The following is a 17,642-nucleotide window of genomic DNA, read 5'->3' on the forward strand; positions in this document are numbered from 1 at the left end:
TTAATCTGTGTTCGAGGAAACCGCCCCTCTATGTCCTATGTAGAATTAGACCTACTCTTTCAATGTTCCAAAAGTAACAAAACATCTGCATTTAACAAAATGACCGAGCTGTAAAGAAATGATCAAATCTGCAATATCCTGAATGTGTCACGCCCTGACCATAGAGAGCCCTTGTTTCTCTATGGTGTAGTAGGTCAGGGCGTGACGAGGAGGTGTTCTAGTTTAACATTTCTATGTTGGTGTTTTGGTTTGGTTCCCAATTAGAGGCAGCTAGCTGGTAATCGTTGCCTCTAATTGGGGACCATATTTAAGTAGCTATTTTTCCCACCTGTATTTGTGGGATATTGTTTTGTGTTTGTGCATGTGCACCACGTAGTCACGTTTCGTTGTTCATTTATTGATTTATTTGCTTTTGCTTAAAGTTTCACTTTGTGGTGAATATGTGGATCTCAACATCCGCTGCGCCTTGGTCCCGTTCTTACGACAACCGTGACAGAATATCCCACCAATAGAGGACCAAGCAGCGTATCCACCAGGTAAAGGAGTTTTGGACATGGGAAGAAGTGATGGGTGGATGCGAAACCCTTCTTTGGCGGCAGACGGAAGGTAATAATGGAGGACAGCGACGATGCCAGGGTTCGCGGCCACAGAAAGCCCAAGGACAACCCCAAGATTTTTTTTGGGGGGGGCACAAGGGGTGGCAGGCTGAGCCGCGGGAAGAGCCAGAGCATATGGAGCAGGCGATAGAGAAGTGGTCGGTCGACCCAAGGAGAGAGCCATTGCCCGCTTGGGAGTCGATGGAGCAATGTGAAGAAGGATATCGGAGAATGATTTCGGCGAAGAGTAGGCTGCAGCGCAGGCGGGCTGAAGATCGGGTCATCAGTCCGGTGTCATCTGTGCCGGGTCCACGCACCAGATCTCCAGTGCGCCTCCCCAGCCCGGTATGTCATGTGACTGCTCCCTGCACTCGCCCTGAAGAGCCAGAGACCGTCAGGGAGGCAATGGGGAAGTTGGGAGAGAGAGAGATGAGAGAGATGTTGTGCTCTGTGTGTTCTGTTCAACATCCAACCAGAGGATCCGGTTAGCAGTCTGGTGCAACCTGGGCCGGTTCCACGCTTCTGGCCTCCAGTGCGCCTCCCCAGTCCGGTACGTCCTGTGCCTCCTCCTCACACTCGTTCTGAAGTGGTGTCCCCAGTCCAGTACGTCCTGTGCCTGCTCCCCGCACTCGCCCTGAAGTGCGTGTCACCAGTCCGGTGCCACCTGTACCGGCTCCATGCACTAGGCCCCCAGTGCGCATTCACAGTCCAGAGGTTCCGGCGATGGTTCACAGTCCAGAGCTTCCGGCGACGGTCCCCGGTCCAGAACCTCCTGCGACGGTCCACGGTCCGGAGCTTCCAGGCAAGACGTCCAGTCCAGCTCCAGGGCAGGAGCCTTCCTCTGCGCCGGTGGCCAGTCCAGGCACGGTGTCCAGTCCAGCTCCAAGGCCAGAGCCTTCTTCTGCGCCGGTGCCCAGTCCAGGCACGGCATCCAGTCCAGCTCCTAGGCCGGAGCCTTCCTCAGCGCCGGTGCCCAGTCCAGGCATGGCGTCCAGTCCAGCTCCATGGCAGGAGCCCTCCTCTGCGCCGGTGTCTAGTCCAGGCGTGGCGTTCAACCCAGCTCCAAGGCCGGAGTCTTCCTCTGCGCCGGTGCCCAGTCCAGGCGTGGCGTTCAACCCAGCTCCAGGGCCGGAGCCTTCCTCTGCGCCGATGCCCAGTCTAGGCACGGCGTCCAACCCAGCTCCAGGGCCGGAGCCTTCCTCTGCACCGATGCCCAGTCTAGGCACGGCGTCCAACCCAGCTCCAGGGCCGGAGCCCTTTTCTGCACCGATGCCCAGTCCAGGCACATTGTCCAGCCCGGCGCCATGGTCGGATCCGGGGCCTGGGGGGGGCTACGACTCGCACCGAAGCCGCCACCAACACTAGTCACCCCCCCCAAACCCTCCCATTTGGTTTCAGGTTTTGCGGCCGGAGACCGCACCTTTGGGGGGGGGGGGGGGGGTACTGTCACGCCCTGACCATAGAGAGCCCTTGTTTCTCTATGGTGTAGTAGGTCAGGGCGTGACGAGGGGGTGTTCTAGTTTAACATTTCAATGTTGGTGTTTTGCTTTGGTTCCCAATTAGAGGCAGCTAGCTGGTAATCGTTGCCTCTAATTGGGGACCATATTTAAGTAGCTATTTTTCCCACCTGTGTTTGTGGGATATTGTTTTGTGTTTGTGCATGTGCACCACGTAGTCACGTTTCGTTGTTCATTTATTGATTTATTTGCTTTTGCTTAAAGTTTCACTTTGAAATTAATATGTGGAACTCAACATCCGCTGCGCCTTGGTCCCGTTCTTACGACAACCGTGACAGAATGAAGTGGCTTAAATGCTGTTCATTAACATTTATCCCACTCTAAAAGGTCACAAAGAATTCTCCATTCTCCACATTATCCACTTAAAACTGTCCAATTTCCTTCCCGCAGCCTATTACGCATAGTCTACTAAACAATAATCATTTGTTGTTGACTGCTATTGTTTAAGAGACTAATAATAGTAAGGTCAAACACCTTTGTTGTACAACCCATCTGCGAGGCTGTGGTACTGGCTGCCTTTTGAGATAAAAAAAAAATATTCTAGCTTGTATTTGAGCATCCGCCTTATCATTAGTAATCTCACTGTTTGCCTTGGTGAGTTTCCGGTGAATTAATTGGGACTTTGTGCCCTCCCTTGAGTGCCGGCTGAAAAATTGCACGTTTGAGGCTATAAATAGCTGATAGCATTTCCTGCTGTGCTGGGGAGAGATTTTGTATTTTGAAAATAACCTGTCTTGATGCCATTTGTTGTTGCATTGCCAGCTATCTTTATTCTGTAAAGACACACTAAGGGATGTCATGACAGAGAACAGAGAGAATCTTGTGGCACGAGATTACCTTTGTCTTGATGTAAGTTCAAAAGAGGAGGATAAAGATCTGTAATACACTGTAATAGCTCCTATTCAATGAGAGTTCTGGTTTTCTCAATACATATGCCAACAAAAGCTCAAACACATGACCCTTTCATACTTTCATCATTGAGTATTACATCATTTCCAAATTGCTTTTTGAAATAATTGGGAATATTAACATCTGGAAGGTTTAACTGTATAGCAGGCTCTAGAATTTGGAACCCAAATTGGGCAATCAGAGTTGATCAATCACTTGAGGCTTATGCTTTTCCACTGTTATGTTCCCAGGCATAAAGTTAAAAACACTTTTCCCAAGGGTGCTGGGGGCCACGATAAGCTGCAGAGGAGAACATTTGTGGTGTAAGCATTGTCATAGCAACCGGGACTGGAATTTTCTGATGTATACTGTGTCGGAGTAAAGTGCCTGTGCGTGTGTGTGTCTGTACGCTCATCTGTATATGTGTATTTTTAAGTGTTTTGAGAGTCTGTTTTTCCAACTCTCACCCTCTGTTTGGAAAATATGTGCAGTTTTCCCCCAAACAAACCACTGGCAGACTGCAACGCTTAATATACGAGAGATTTATTTTGTGACTCCATCTAGCAGTTACAGCAAGTGTGGGTTGGAGTCTGAAATCCAACTGCAATTCAGCAATAGCGGGGAAACACTTAATATCACTTTTCCGGTCCTTTTTGATGTGTTACATGTTGTGCCCTTAAGTGGTTTCTGTCCTCTGACTGGGGAGTGTGGTTTAACTCTCAGTGTTGGGGTTGCATTATTCATCACACTTTCGGAGTTGCAACGCCACGTGTTAAAATATGGCACTTCGCTATCATTTCTATGTCGGGCAGCAACATTTCGCACAGCTATGGACGCACAGGAAGCGTGTGTTTGTTATTGTTTGGGTGTGTACCTGTATTTCTTTGTGTTTGTTTTGTTTTTGAGATGTATCCCCCCCACAACTTTTGTGAATTTGAAGGTTAGAGTAACGGTGTAAAAACAGTGGAATAGTAACCGTATTACCCTAGGCCTAGCGACACAGTACACCAGTGTAACGTGTGTTTTGCACTCTGGCTGATGGAACTAACCTATTCTAACTATCCCAACGCTCCTGAACATGGCACTGTCACCACCTACTGACCTCCTCCTTATACATGTCTGTCTGGGTTTTAGCTCCCGACTGGGACAGCGTAAATACTGTTCTCGCCCACGTTGAAATTTTGTACTGGTTTTCAAAACGTCTCCGCACACTCCTTTATCGACTTTCCTTACCGCCCATCAATCAAGTAATGCTGCTCAGATTGGTTCCTTGGCATTCGGATAGCCACTGGAGACCTGTGGTTCTGACTAATATGATCACTTCTAGGAAGTTCTCGAGTGTTACAGCAAAACCATTTGGTTGTTACAAAGGGCTACATCTGTTAGATGCTATTATTGAGGGAAGGGTATTTATTCTGCAGCGGATTCCTTTTAGTCATTTAGCAGACCCTCTAAGCGACTTACAATTAGTGCATTTATCTTAAGATGGTTAGAAAATTCCAGAAAGTTTCTGTGTGAACAATCATTGTGTAATCAATCACACTGGCTAATGGCGCTCACCCGCGCTCCCAGCTCCTTTGCAGTTAACCCACACTAGGTAATCAATGGAATAAGCCAAGAAAGAGAGCAAACCAACAATTTTATGTGTTTTTCTCAGCTGTTCTCATTCACAGCACCCCCTTAATCATCCCCCCCCCCCCACGTCCACCTTCTCCTTCTCATTAATGAAGTCCAAATGTTTCAGTCAGGTCCAGACGCCTGGGCAGCGTTTCATGGCTTACCGGATTCCGGGCACAAGATAATTACGAAATTCGTTTTTTTCTCACTATTCACGCCAAATGGACTGCACAGTGCACTTTTCATTTGCATTTGACTTTATTTATGTGTGTCATGTCCTATGAGTTGCTTGCTTGACCCGAACTCTCTACTTAATGTGTGTAAGTGGGTCGTCCATCCATTTCTTGCTTTATTTACTATAAGTTATGCTTAATGTAAAGCGTGGCCAACCGGCGTCGCTAAATCAAAACGGTTGTTTATTGCATTGGCCTTCTGTGGTAGGTAAAGAGGACTAAGTTGTTCTCAAGTGTTATTGTAAGATTAGGCAAAGGAGCTTCAGCAGTGCTGTGCGGTCAGGAAAGGCACTTGTGGCCAAAGGCGTTAGAAAGAAAGCTGTGTCTAGTGACCCCAGCGTAATATGATCCAATAGGCAGGCAGAGTTGTGGTAATGAAGAGGAATGGAAAAGCAATAACGATCATGCCACTCGTGTGAGCCAGATTCGATCTTGCGACTTCATTAAGGTCATGCCCTAATTGGTCATATAACATTCATGTAAAATACCTGACCACGGCCATCCATCCCACTTCTGACACCAGTGTTAGCATATTTGTGGGTTTGCTGCCTAACTGTAACTGCGGTAAAACCAGGGACCTACTGCACGCTAACGCAATACTTTACTGACACACACACACATACACGCGCACACACACACACACACACAAACAACGGCATTCATAAACAGATCATTTGTATGAGTTGCAATCCATTGGAAACAAATGGCTTTATCATTCTCATATGGATGAAGGTCATTGACAGTATAAATTCATTCGAAGAGGAGGGTTGGAAGTCTGGGTAGACATGACTGCTGATATCATTTTTGTTTCAGCTGCATCTGTGTGATTTATTATGTGGCAAGTGAGGCTATAAATCAACCATTCTGGCATTTCTCCTCTGCTAGGGAGTCACAGACATGTTACCGTTTCTGCTTTTGGCTGTACAGGCCTGAGAATCAGACATGTTACCGTTTCTGCTTTTGGCTGTCGAGGCCTGAGAATCAGACATGCTAGCTGAACTTTCCCATTTTGGCTGTAGTTTCACACGATGCAGGGTTGTCCTGCTAGTGCTTTCGCAATCCTCTATCCTCACATTTGGATGTTTTGTTTCTAGTTTTTAGGGAGGTATTTTAACCCCAACTGAGCAAACAGGTGTAAACTTTGTCCTTGGTTGTCAACACTTTATAAATATGGCCCTTAATAGTAGTATATCCTTCCTAAGCTTAAATGGTAGACATGCACAGAAATTCTACGGTTTGCCCTTGTGAGTTGGTGCAATAATGTATAATTATTAGTTATTCATGGTTGAACCTCTCACTCTGTGCCAGTAATGATGCCCTGGTCCTTTAAAAATGTGTCTGCGACTTGTAAGATGTGGCACAATCATGGTAGAATTGCACATGTATAACTGTGGTATAGCTGTGTTTATTTGTTATTATTTCAATATCTTTGGCATGTATTAGCTATGGAATTCTATTATACCAGCAATGACCTCCCTACATTCCATAAACACAGTGCATTTGGAGCGTTCGTCACTGCCTAGCAACCTGACAACTGTAGCCAGGTTTACTTTCCACTTGTAAGCCAGTAGAATAGTGTCTAAACATAGTTTATTCAACCTCACAGCGATGTTCCAACAAAAAAAGCTTTTGTGGGACTGAAGTGGTTTGAGTTGCGGCTGTGTAAGCACCCTCAGTCGGCTTGTAGTGAATTACTCATAAACACCGTATTTCGTAGATCTGCTCTCGCCAGTCCTGCCATCCCGTGTGCACAGAGCTTGTTTACAGGGGACGAGGGCGTCTTTGCATTAATGATGTTTTCTGACCGCCGCCACCCCGCCAGCGCCATGCCTTTAATTCGCCGTGATGGTCTGTCATGGTGTAATATGACTCACAGTGCATTGCACATGTGCTTTCCGAGTGGCGCCCCCCCCCCCCTTTGTCGCTTTGAATCAACTTGAGTCCCACAACCGTCACATACGCCACGCTTGTTTGCCTTGGCCAGCACAGCTGACCAACACAGCACAGCCAATGAGAAAAAGAAACAACAGCGTCTGTGTGGGTACTCAACCATGCCAGCAAAAGAGTACATTGCAGATAAATCTGCATTGATGAACCGTAGCGAAACGACGTCTGAATATTTTCAGTGGAAAATTTGGCGGCTGTGGGCTTAAAATGAGTTTGAGAATGGTGAACCGAACGTTGATTATTTGTGTGTGCGCGTACGTGCGCGTGTGTTTGTGTGTGGCCTGCATATTTATAGTCTGCTTTGTGTGACTGTGAATGTCAGGACTGATCTGAGAGCAGTGCCTGCAGGGGAATGAGGAAAGAATCCCCCAGCCTTTGGATTAGTGTCAGTGTGCAGGAAGCGAAGGCTGCACTCCCCCCCCCCCCCCCCCCCCCCCTGAGCTACGTGTGTCTATTGGGTCTCTAAAGCTGTCTGTTTTAATTCTCTCCATACTACATTACCTAGCGTTTCCATTATAGTCTCTCGATTGTCTTGAAGTCCTTCATGACAGCCAGCATCCTCACCATTAGTTCAGGTTTTCAGTCCCCTCCATATCGGTTTGTATCCACTTGAAATGCGTGCCACTTGAACATCAATAGAGATCGAATTCAAAGAATCTGAATGCGGCTGTAGAGAATTCTTAGCAGTCCAAGATAATTCTACATTTCATCAGTCAGTCTGTGTCACTGGCTCAAGGGATTTGGTCCCTACGTTAGTGTATCAAATTATATCTGAGAAAGATGTGTCTTGGTTTTGGTCATTATTAAGCTTTGCCTATGAGGTTGTCGTATCTATGGTACCAAGAAATCTGCATTTTTAAAGGCAGGGTAGGCAGATTCTTCACAAGTAATTTAGATCAGTAAGGTTATGGTGAAACACACTGTATAGGCCGACCTCTTGTTCACTGCTTGGATGCGCCTGTACTTGGCAAGGCCTAGATTCAATCAGATCAAGCGTTAACCGGTGATAGCCGACACCCGCATAGCTGATGTTCAAGTTGAAGTTTTTACCGATATCCACATGGCATTCAAAGATACTGAAATACATGGATATTACAATACATACACAATAACACATTCAAGTTGAAATCACAAGTAAAATTCATGACAATATGTACATTAAGGAGACTCACAGGGTCCCTACTTGCGAACATTAGAAAAAGTTTAAGTTTAACCTGGACCTCAAAATGCTCCTCAGCCAATTAAATTGTTGACTTATTTGCATGTGATCAAACGCTACGTTAGCTGTTCCAATTACACAACCTGACACATTTAGCCCTATGCTAACCTGAGCAGGTGGCAGTGATTATTTCTTGTAACAAATTCTGGATCAGCCTATCAAATATCTTAGACTTTATATCCACCAACCAATGGCATTTCTTAAAATAGGTCAATTGTGCATATTTCCTTTATGAGTATTTTAGAATATTTGCATGAAAATCTGTCGCCAATTGGATGGAAACCTAGCTTGTGACAAAATCCCCAAATTTTGCTCATCCATTTCACACACATCCATGTGCTTTTATGGAAAAAAATATGCAGTTATCAACAACATTTAAGTTCATCATTCATCCTAAAAACATTTTTGAAGAGCATTATGGACTTGTCAAATAGCTGTACTTTACTGTCTTCATCATTTCTTAGTTAGGTGGAACGACCCAGCCACAGTACGTAGCCAGCCTGCATGCAACTAGTGCTGTTGACTCCCTAGAGCCACTGCTTTAACATCCCGCTAAGAACAGGTTTCCACTAGTTTTAGTAGCTTCTACTCAAGGTCTCTAGCTCTAAGTTGGTTCCCACCGTTTAGAGTTAGGTCACTCGACAGTTCAGCGAGCTATCTAGATAGATAGCGAACCGTACCACACGTGTCAAAGCTAGCAACCTTTCGTGCTAAGCCACCATTTGTTTTGTTTGGCTAACAGGAGTGGGGTTGTTTCTTCAAAGTGTGTTACCCCAACATTGAGGCACCATCCCCTTTTATGTTCCCTTGTGAAAGATAAGCCTAGCAGTGCATTTTGCCTCAACTTACTTGGTTTAAACACAGAGTCGGCATATGGTATTAACACCCGCTGGCGTGGCAAGCTACCCATCGTCACTCAGGTGGTAATAGCATGCTAATTAGCTAGCATCACTCTTAGAGCTACTTTCACTAACCTGAAAGTATATATCATTACTTTATTTCCCACTCCCCTGGTGAATAAAGCTTTCTTTTTCTGCTTACCTGGCTTCCAGCTAATCTTACCTTTGTTGAATAGCAGCTTGTGGTGCGGGTATCCTTCGCTTCCCTCCCGGTCGAAACGAGATGGCGACAGGTTTAACGACCAAGTCATCAGGGAAGGGGGAGAGAAAGCAGTGCAAGGCTAATAAGGCTTGTCCTGGCAATTTCAGCAATTACATGGCCCATTCTGATTCCCATCAGTTATGTGCTGCCTACCTCGGTGTGGACCGTGCAATGGCAGCTTTCGTGGACCACGCTAGATGTGCGCATTGCGCCCAGATGTCCTTAAACGTAGAGCAAGGTACATGGAAAGGGGAACCTCCTACTAGGGGAGTTGCGACTTCATCCTGAAGTTGTCACGGAGGTGTGGGGACATTATGGCAGAGCTCTGCCGCCGATCTGTACGCATCGCAGGACAATGCACACTGTCGCTTGTTCTTCGCGATGAGAGGTCACAGCACTCCTCTACAGTGCTTCTGTATGCCTTTCCTCCCTTGGGCCTTGTTCTTGGTCTGTTAGTAAAAAGATGGAGAGTGTTTCATTTGTAACTCCCCAAATGTTACAGGTAGCTTACATTTGGCACCAGAATTGTTATTGGGCCACTGTAGACTACATTTAGCATTCTAAAATGTTTAACAATCCACTGGAAAGCCCATGAGAGATTTGTCTAAATTGTGACGCCTCATGCAGGGCCTCCAATCTATCAACCCATCAAACCCCTCCTTACTCTCTTATTTCCTGAATCACATTCTATTTCTATGACAACAACTAGCCTACTTCAAGCCCATTCCATGGAATCTAACAAGCCAATCAGCATTCATCACACATTCGACTCAGGTGAAACACAGCATGTAGCTGCATCCGAGAAGAATGTTGTTGGTATTGCAGATTCCCAAAAGCCGGAAGTAAGGTTGTAAATAAAATGTCACAGGGAAAAACATTCTATTAAAGCCATGTTTTGATTTTCCTCTGGCCAGGAAATGTTTTTTCCTTTTTTTATTATTGTTATTTGGAGCAGTTGGTGTGATACCGCTGCAGCTCGACGAAAGCCCAAGCTTGGCCTTTTCCACAGCAATTTAAAAAGGAGCTGCTACAGTGTTACTACGGTTATGTTGTTCCTTGGAAAGCTATGTTTGGGAGTTAGCTGCGTCATAAAACACATGTCAATAGTTTAAAATGTCTCATATTTGAAGTTAGAACTTCTGAAATGATTACTCCAATACCAGGCTGGTATTTAATGTGGTTTATTATGAGATTATTAGAATAGATTTAAGTGGGGTCATTCGTTCTTATGACAACTGCTCATGATAACCGCATATATTTTTGTGAACAATTATCTTGTATTATATTAAGTATAAGGTAACGTAGAATCAGTACATACAAGCAGTACACAGGGGAGAAATATCAAAATAAAAGAGAAAAAAACTAATAATAAATAAAGTGAAGAATCAAAAAGAAAACACAAAACAAATAGTGTCACAGTTCATGTGTATTCTGTGGTGAATTATGATAACTGCATCATAATGCATTATACCTGCAGGTTTTAAGTAAATTGTTACCGAAGTGGAATTTGCGGTATTGTGCTAAAGGAGAAATGTATGGCATCAGCTTTGGTTCTGAAGTCGTTGGGCACACAGATCCACTCCTCGTTGCACGCTGATAGGCTCCTGTTTGACCTTGGCAAAATATTCATATCAATCTCTGTCAGGGTAAAGGGACTGACGATAGGTATTTAAGCCCTGCACTTCCCTCGTTAGTCACCTTCAGCCCTGTACAAATAAAGTGTTCCTTTTCAACAAAATGTAATTAGAACCCTTAAAGGGGAAGTCCAGTCAGCGATATATGTTGCTCCTCACATTTATTGGTATATTTGATATAATTTATTTGATTATATAATTGATTTTTTTAATATAATTTGTTTCAAAACAAATCAAATGTTATTTTTCAGATGCTTTGTAAGTTAAATGCTTACTTACAGGCCCTACCCAACAATGCAGAGAGAAAAATAAAATACAAATATTAACACAAGGAATAAATAGTCAATGAGTATCGATAACTTGGCTTTATACACGGGGTGCCAGTACCGAGTCGATGTGCAGGGGTACAAGGTAATTGAGGTAGATATGTACATATAGATAGGGGTAAAGTGACTAGGTAAGAGAATAGATAATAAACAGTAACAGCAGCACATATGATGAGTCAAAATAGTTAGTGCAAAAAGTGTCAATGCAAATAGTTAAATAGTTAACCAATAGCTACCCGGACTATTTAGTAATTTTATGGCTTGGAGGTAGAAGCTGTTCAGGGTGTCCTGTTGGTTCCAGACTTGTTGTATTGGTGCCGCTTGCCATGCGGTAGCAGAGAGAACAGTCTATGTCTTGGGTGGCTGAAGTCTTTGACAATTTTTAGGGCCTTCCTCTGACACCACCTGGTATAGAAGTCCTGGATGTCAGGGAGCTCTGAGCCGTCCGCACTACCCTCTGTAGCGCCTTGCAGTCAGATGCCAAGCAGTTGCCATAACAAGTGGTGATGCAGGCAGTCAAAATGCTCTCAATGGTGAACGTTTTAAGGATCTGAGGACCCATGCCAAATATTTTCAGCCTCCTGAGGGGGAAAAGGCATTGTCGTGCCTTTTTCACAACTGTGTTGGTGTGTGTGGACCATGATAATTTCTTAGTGATGCGGATGCCAAGGAACTTGAAGCTCTCAACCTACTCCACTACAGCCCCGTCGATGTGGATGGGGGCATGCTTGCCCCTCTGTTTCCTGTAGTCCATGATCAGCTCCTTTGTCTTGCTGACGTTTCGGGAAAGGTTGTTGTCCTGGCACCACACTGCCAGGTCTCTGATCTCCTCCCTGTAGGCTGTCTCATCGTCGTTGATGGTCAGGCTTACCACAGTGTCCTTTGCAAACTTAATGATGGTGTTGGAGTTGTGCACAGCCATGCAATCATGGGTGAACATGGAGTACAGGAGAGGACTAAGCACACACCCCTGAGGGGCCCCCGTGTTGAGGGTCAGCGTGGCGGATGTGTTGTTGGCCCGTCTGGAAGTCCAGGATCGTGTTGCAGAGGTAGGTGTTTAATCCCAGGGTCCTTAGCTTAGAGGTGAGCTTGGAGGGCACTATGGTGTTGAACGCTGAGATGTCGTCAGTGAACAGCTTTCCAATATAGGTGTTCCTTTTGTCCTTGTGGGAAAGGGCAGCGTGGAGTGCAATAGAGATTGCATTATCGTTGGATCTGTTGGGGCGGTATGCAAATTGGAGGGTGTCTGGGATGATGGTGTTGATGTGAGCAATGACCAGCCTTACAAAGCATTTTCAAATCAAATCAAATCAAAGTTTATTTGTCACGTGTGCCGAATACAACAGGTGTAGACCTTACAGTGAAAAGCTTACCTCCAGGCTCTAACCAATAGTGCAAAAAAGGTATTAGGTGAACAATAGGTAAGTAAAGAAATAAAACAACAGTAAAAATACAGGCTATATACAGTAGCGAGGCTATAAAAGTAGCGAGTCTACATACAGACATCGGTTAGTCAGGCTGATTGAGGTAGTATGTACATGTAGATATGGTTAAAGTGACTATGCATATATGATGAACAGAGAGTAGCAGTAGCGTAAAAGAGGGTTTGGCGGGTGGTGGGTGGCGGGACACAATGCAGATAGCCCGGTTAGCCAATATGTGGGAGCACTGGTTGGTCGGCCCAACTGAGGTAGTATGTACATTAATGTATAGTTAAAGTGGCTATGCATATATGATAAACAGAGAGTAGCAGCAGCATAAAAATAGGGGTTGGGGGACACACAATGCAAATTGTTTGAGTAGACATTTTATGGCTACAGATGTGAGTGCTACGGGGCGATAGTCATTAAGACAGGTTACCTTGGCGTTCTTGGGCACAGGGACTATGGTGGTCTGCTTGAAACATGTAGGTATTACAGACTGGGTCAGGGAGAGGTTAAAAATTTAATTGAAGACACTTTCCAACTGGTCAGCACATGCTCTGAGTATGCGTCCTGGTAATCCATCTGACCCTGCGGCCTTGTGAATGTTATCTTTAAACAAGTTCTTTCTCACATTGGCTTTGGAGAGCGTGATCACACATTCCTCTGGAATAGCTGGTGCTCTCATGCATGGTTCAGTGTTGCAAGCCTCAAAGCGAGCATAGAATAATTTTAGCTCGTTGGTAGGCCCTCGTCACTGGACAGCTCTCAGCTGGGTTTCCATTTGTAATCCGTGATAGTTTGCAAGCCCTGTCACGGTGTAGCAGGATACGATCTCGGTCCTGTATTGATGGCTTGGGGATAGAAGCTGGCCTGTTGGATGGTTCGTTGGAGGGCGTAGCAGGGTATCTTATAAGTGTCCGGATTAGTGTCCCGCTCCTTGAAAGCACCAGCTCTATTCTTTAGCTCAGTGCGGATGTTGCCTGTAATCCATGGCTTCTGGTTGGGATATGTACGTACTGTCACTGTGGGGACGATGTCGTTGATGCATTTATTAATGAAGCCGGTGACTGATGTGGTAAACTCCTCAATGCTATCGGATGAATGCTAGCGAAACCGTCCTGTAGCTTAGCATCCGCTTCATCGGACCACTTCCGCAATGAGCGAGTCACTGGTAATTCCTGTTTGAGATTTTGCTTGCAAGCAGGAATCAAGAGGATAGAGTTATGTTCAGATTGGCCTCAGGGAGGGTGAGGTAGAGCCTTGTATGCTTTTATGTGTGTTCAGGAAAGGTGATCTAGAGTATTTTCGCCTCTAGTTGCACAGGTGACATGCTGGTAAACATTTGGTAAAACTAATTTTGGTTTCCATGCATTAAAATCCCTGGCCACGAGAGGTGCCGCCTCTGGATGTGCATTTTCTTGTTCGCTTAGGGCCCTATACAGCTCATTGAGTGAGGTTTGTCACATATAACACTTAAGGAGCACAGAGAAAAAGACAACTCTAGACAAAAGTAGTCTCTGATGTCACAGGTTTACATTCCCTCTCCTCTACCTATCCAGGGGAATAGTTTTAAGTGTTGTCATCATCAATGATAGTATATCATTCCAGGGGATACAGTAGCTGTATGATAGTATTGTGGCAGCACAATTAGCTCAATTGAGACTGGGATTTCCACTTTGAATTTATGCAGACTTATGTGGCAGTGTTGAAGAATTGAGACACATAAACAAGAGTGATCACGCTCATAAAACGCATGAACATCTTTACAATGGCATGTTTAGCCAATGTATACATTTGAAAGTAGTGCTTTCTTAGGTATAGACTGGGGAGCTACTGTATAATCCATTGTATAATTGTAATTGTATAGCCAGTGTGAAACCTGTGAAAAGCTAACACTTTTGCTTCTCCTAGACCTATGTTCTGGACTTTGCTACTAGTGTGTCAATTGTTTGTCCAATAATGTTTACACACTTGGTATGTTTACCCATAAGTGGTTTAGGATAAACACAAGTGGCATTAACCAGTCATAAAATAACCATAAAGTCATCAGAAGAAACTCTCTACAACACTCTTTATAGCTTACGGTAGGTTTCACTTATTAAAATATAACAAATGTTGATTGTTGCCACCTTAAACAAAATGTAGCAGGAGAATGTGAAGGAGTTTCATGTATTGTCTGTATGTGTCAATATGGGAGCCTATTTCTATTTCGTAGTTCTGGCTTCAGTGCATGGAAACCATGTACAGTTTGTGTTGTAAAATGAGACAGCAGGACATGTCACATAGATGCAATGCTAATTCAGTTATTTCGGAGAGCAGCCTAAGGACAGACACGACTGTCCTTGAACCTGACCATTCACAACACAACCACTCAGTAAGAAAGTCGTAGTTGTCTAGTCTCTGACATAGCTTGGAGTTAACACAGAACGTCTGGGTCGAGGCCGAGACAGTGTGAGGAATCTGGGAATCCTGCAATTACTGACATACTGAAACACCAGCTGTTTCATTCAAAGAAGAGGGCTGTCTTGAATTGATCATGTCTTAGCTATTAAATAAATACACATGAAATTAGGAACATTTACATTACACAGAAAAAGAAGAGAAATGCTCAGGAGTTGTATTGCTAATTCAATCGATGTCTCATATATAGATATTGCGAGACGTGTCAATTTTCACGATATGCTCTAGGCAATAAAAAAGATCTATAACACATTTTATCTATCCAAATGTTTAAATCTGGGTTTATTTTCCCAATGAGGCCCTGGCCTCAGAGGGAGCATGCAGTTCACCAGTAGTGGAACGACGCACCCCTCCATGTTGGCCTCCAGTTCCCACCCTTTGGCAATCCAGGTTAATGTTTTGGAACTACATGAGGCGTTTGGCTCCGAGCTGAACGGAGGACAAAAGGGTGTCCGGGACCCGATAACTCAGACTTAATGGCCGAGCTAGGGCGATTGTTATCTGTTGTGGTATGCTGCAGATATTCCACTGGGCCATAATTAAAAAAAGAGACTGCGCTGCATTGGTACGCATGAGATCTAATGTGGGAATGGTTTCATGTTCAGAAACGCTGACACCAGTTGCTAACCTGATAGATATTGTATATGCTGTATTGATAACCTGCTGTTAGATCGCCTGGCATGTTAAATGGTAGTTGTAGATAACATGGAATGATAATCTGGTATTAGATAACCTGTAATGATAACCTGGTACCCATAAATAACCTGTAACGATAACCTGTAATGATAAATTGGTCTTTGTAGATAACTGGAATGATAAATTGGTCTTTGTAGATAACTGGAATGATAACCTGGTATTTATAGATAACCTGGAATGGTCTTTGATAACCTGGTATCTGCAGATAACCTGGAATGATAACCTGGTATTCATGTCCTGTTTATCTTTTGTTACAGTGCTATCAGTTGACGGCTTAGGAGAGGATGTGCTGGCTGGTACTCTTGGAATTGGCAGAGAAAGAGCAGATATTATGACTGGTCATCTGGGGTGAGACAACGGACATCGATAACCACAGATCTACTGCAAGAGTGAACCCAGCGATCGGACGTCAGAAGTTTGAATGGACAAATGAGACATTGGGACATTATACGGAGCGCACAAGGAACAAAAATCTTTCCTAGAAAGCCTGGAGGCATGGAAATGAGTAAGTCATGGCCCAAATGATTGCCTTAATTATTACATATATACCTATATATGAAGTGATGAAACTAGAGACTTATCCGAGTTCAAATATGTTTTTCTTTATGTGTGAAACAGTGTCTTGTAAGGAACAGATGTGAATATTTTAATAAGATAGAGAAAAATGGTTTGGTTGTAATGTTGACAATGTTTTAGTTGGGTCTGCTTTGTAGGTGTCATTGATAACCAAACGGTGGAGTTTCTCTCTGCTTACGTGCAGCAAGCAGAATGAGTTGATCTATTTTTATCTTGTTTCGTATTGTCAACCAAAATAAGGCTGGCTTGAGGCGGAGCTGCTCGCTCAGCTACCAGCTACAATGTCTTTCAATTCACAACATCATGTTATGACAACTATATTACAATTCAGAAAGGAGTCGGGAGTCAAAAAACGAGACAAAATGACTCTACAATATACATGAAACATATCTGATTATTTTTGTCCTCTTTTTTTCCCACATACTGTAAGCATCTGTTCACACACTCTCAAACACAAAAGATGTCAGGTGCGCATACACATACACAAACACACAGAACGATCTACCGAAGGGACACAAAGGGTTTTCCCTAAGATGCAAATTTTATTATGTTAGTGATATAATTGACCAGCTGCTTTGTTGACACAAACCTCGATCCATTTAAAGTTAACTGTATGCAAAGTAACATGGAAGTGTGTTATATATTTTTTTAAACCTAGCCTTGACTATTACTTAACCAAAGTTTCAACCCTGATTTTATTCTACGTGGTGTACACTTCCTCTGGAGATGTTGTGAAAATAGATACACATTGAATAGAACATATGCCGATGTTTATATTTCTGTGTCCAACAATGTGTCGCAAAATCATGACGTTTGAGACAATTCTACTTAGTTTGACTGTTAACAATGTTCATATCTTCAGAAGTCATGTTCCATTTTTATTTACATGAACATTGAACAAGTTGTGGATGCTGCTCCGACAAGATCCATGATTTTGCCCTTCAATTTAGATTTTAGATTTTTCAATTGAGAATTGAGTTTCTTATTGTGCCGTTCTCATATAACTGCTCCTAGAAAATCCGCCCGCTCTCTTTTGGTCTGCTTTCAAAGACACATAGTGGTATGCACTTCCTGCTTGTTGCAGCTTTGTCAGACAAATCAAGTGTTTGCTTTTTAAAAAAAACATAAATACCATCTTATGTTTAAGCCCATCTTTCTTACGTTCAGTCAACAGCCAAGAACTTAGTAATTCTCGCTCCTGGGCGTGCTGTCTATTGTTGTGATGTCGGCCCATGATGACAGTGCTTCAGTGCATCAACAACACAGAGTTTTTTATTCTTATTCTGTTATTGAAAGGGGTGGAACCTAATATTATGTACAGTATTATTTACATGGACAATGGACTGCGTTTCTATTCTCTTCCATGAAAAGAAAACATACATATTTCCTTGTACTGTCTGAAAATACA

The 17,642-nt window shown here is 43.8% G+C and overlaps 1 long non-coding RNA gene across 1 annotated transcript; it reads left to right on the forward strand.

Moving 5' to 3' along the window:
• Nucleotides 1–14,318: 14,318 nt before the first annotated feature.
• On the forward strand, nt 14,319–17,348 carry LOC115167553 (uncharacterized). The gene is made up of 2 exons (XR_003870500.1): nt 14,319–14,586; nt 15,916–17,348. It is a non-coding gene; the product is annotated as an uncharacterized LOC115167553 (long non-coding RNA).
• The last annotated feature ends 294 nt before the right edge of the window (nt 17,349–17,642 follow it).

Source organism: Salmo trutta, chromosome 29, assembly GCF_901001165.1.
Source record: "Salmo trutta chromosome 29, fSalTru1.1, whole genome shotgun sequence".
NCBI lineage: Eukaryota > Metazoa > Chordata > Actinopteri > Salmoniformes > Salmonidae > Salmo > Salmo trutta.